Raw genomic sequence first — 2764 nt, 5'->3', positions numbered from 1 at the left:
AGAAGGGAGAAGCTGGTGGAGGAGGAGGGGGAGAAGGGAGAAGCTGGTGGAGGAGGAGGAGGAGAAAGGAGAAGCTGGTGGAGAAGGAGGGGGAGAAGGGAGAAGCTGGTGGAGAAGGAGGAGGGGGAGAAGGGAGAAGCTGGTGAAGGAGGAGGGGAGAAGGGAGAAGCTGGTGGAGAAGGAGGAGGGGGAGAAGGGAGAAGCTGGTGGAGGAGGAAGGGGAGAAGGGAGAAGCTGGTGGAGGAGGAAGACATGCGCAGGAGTGGGTGAATAAAAAATGATGTCTTGGCGGATTCCACTGGCACTGTTTAGTATTTTACTAGGGTTAATGCGTTGGTAAAGTCTACAACGACGATGACGTCGACAACGAAAAACGTACATGACGGCGACAAATGCAAGAACGTTAAGTCGCGGCTGCGAAAAACGTGACGGCGCCGATTGTGCTCGCTCGCCGCCGTGTTTTCGCTCGCTCGCGGTGCGAAAAGGTGACCGCGCCGATTCTGCTCGCTCGCCGCCGCCATGTTTTCGTTCGCTCGCGGTGCGAAAAGGTGACCGCGCCGGCTACGCAAAAGGCGACCGCGCCGATTCTGCTCGCTTGCCGCCGCCGCCTACAAAAGAACGTGACGTCGCCGGCTGCGAAAAACGTGACGGCGCCGGCTACGCAAAGGGCGACCGCGCCGGCTGCGAAAAAGGCGACCGCGCCGATTCTGCTCGGTCGCCGGCGCGGCCGTGTTTTCGCTCGCTCGCCGTGCGAAACGGTGACCGCGCCGATTCTGCTCGCTCGCTGCCGCCGCCGTGTTTTCGCTCGCTCGCAGTGCTAAATAGGTCACCGCGCCGATTCTGCTCGCTCGCTGCCGCCGCCGTGTTTTCGCTCGCTTGCGGTGCTGTGTTTTAGCCTTATCAGGGCGAGTAATGATGACGACGTCGACTAAAAATGATGACAACGACAACGAAAAACCTGACGTCGCCGGCTCCGAAAGAACGTGACGTCGCCGGCTGCGAAAAACGTGACCGCGCCGGCTGCGAAAAACGTGACCGCGCCGGCTGCGAAAAACGTGACCGCGCCGGCTGCGAAAAACGTGACCGGGCCGGCTGCGAGAAACGTGACTGCGCCGGCACTAGGGGGCTTCCGTATAATATCATGCTGCAACGCTGATCCGCTGCTGATTATGTATAGGAATATATCAAGAGCGTATTAAGAAGGTTAATATGCTTAATTTACGTTACATTACGTTCCTTTACGTCATCTTTTTAATACGCTCTTGAATATATATATATAGAAGGGAAGAGAGGCGGGAGAGTGAGCTGAGAGAAATAGTGAGGCAGAGAACGAGAGATACAGAGAAAGAGTGTAGAGAAAATTTGAGAGAAAGAGAGCGAGAGAGCGCGATGACAGGGTAGCGGGGATGCAATGAGGTAGAAGTAGAGGGAGAGAGAATTGGATCATGGAATGTTCCTTTTCAAAATTTGATCATCTAAATTCACTTAAAGTTTGAGGAAAATGGCTTGGCCATTCTAGGGTCATTGTGAAATGGAGGTAGGACGCGGTCTGGGAGAACGGGTGACATGTGCGCTCAGGATGTAGGGGTTTTGGGAGTAATATATAGAAGAGAGATTAGGGGTGATACTCCATTAGGAGTGTTCCCAACTTTAATGTCATTAATGGTCATAATAACACATATATATATATATATATATATATATATATATATATATGTGTGTGTGTGTGGTCCAGGTCATATATTAGTTTGTGGTGTCATGTCATTTATGTTAGGGTTAGGGTTAGGGTTAGGATTATCAATCATTAATCATTAATCATTAATGATATCAAAGTTGGGAACACTTCTAATGGAGCGTTAGCCGAGATTAGAGAGACAGGGGAGACAGAGAATGTAGGAGTGGTGAGTCTGGTTGTGGTCGTGGGAGTAAGCACACGTGCTTATACGCGCGTGTGCGCGTTTCTTTGGCTCTCTGTGCAAGATGTGACTACACTGTGTGCCAGTTATTAAAGTTTATTCAGTTTAATACACAAGTAAGAACTTTAATTCAACGTTACAATAAGATGGAGAGAACGCGAAAATAATGGGGCGCGAAAGGGAGAGATAGCGAGAGGTTCATGGGGAAATAAAGACATACATAGAGTGAGAGAATCAAAGCGAGACAGGCGAACAGAGAGTGGGCAAACAGAAAATATGTGACGGTCCCTCATATGTGTATATGTGTTCCGGCGTCACACATGTGAGTCCGAGCGTGAGAGGCAGATAGATATAGAAAGATGGACGGAGCGAGAAAGGAAGGGAGACATAGAGGGGAGAGACTTTAGTGGATTTCTTTGTTTTTAACTTTTAGATGTCAGAAGTCATCTCAGGTTTGATGAAAATTGCTTCGTAAACAGTAAGTAAGTTATTTATGGATCACTGCAAGGACAGAAATATGTTGGGCAAGAGCCAGTGCTGGTCTATTGAACAGATCCAGCTACAGCGACAGTTAAAGAACAGTGGCATGAAAAATGTAAGTAGATATGATATATATGCTGTATATGTGATAAAATGTGTGATTTCTTGAAAAAGATATGTATCTTGATGCATACAGAAAGATTACAGTAGGATTTTTTCGTTTGAAAATGTTAGACACCAGAAGTCACATCAGGTTTGATGAATATTGCTTGGCAACCAGTCATGAACTAATTCATAGGTCGCTGCAAGGCGGAAAATGTGTCGAGCAAGAGCCACAGCCAATAAATCACGGAGGGGAAGCATTTCCA

The 2764-nt window shown here is 48.5% G+C and overlaps 1 long non-coding RNA gene across 1 annotated transcript in view; it reads left to right on the top strand.

Moving 5' to 3' along the window:
• The window catches only part of LOC106814648, a 6660-nt gene extending 3896 nt beyond the window's left edge, over positions 1–2764 (top strand). The window contains exons 2-3 of the long non-coding RNA XR_001394635.1: positions 2350–2511; positions 2695–2764. This is a non-coding gene — a long non-coding RNA (uncharacterized LOC106814648). The remainder of the gene's footprint in view (positions 1–2349; positions 2512–2694) is intronic.

This window comes from Priapulus caudatus, unplaced genomic scaffold (genome assembly GCF_000485595.1).
Source record: "Priapulus caudatus unplaced genomic scaffold, Priapulus_caudatus-5.0.1 Scaffold956, whole genome shotgun sequence".
Classification (NCBI taxonomy): Eukaryota; Metazoa; Priapulida; class Priapulimorpha; order Priapulimorphida; family Priapulidae; genus Priapulus; species Priapulus caudatus.
This window is presented reverse-complemented; position numbering and strand designations above follow the sequence as displayed.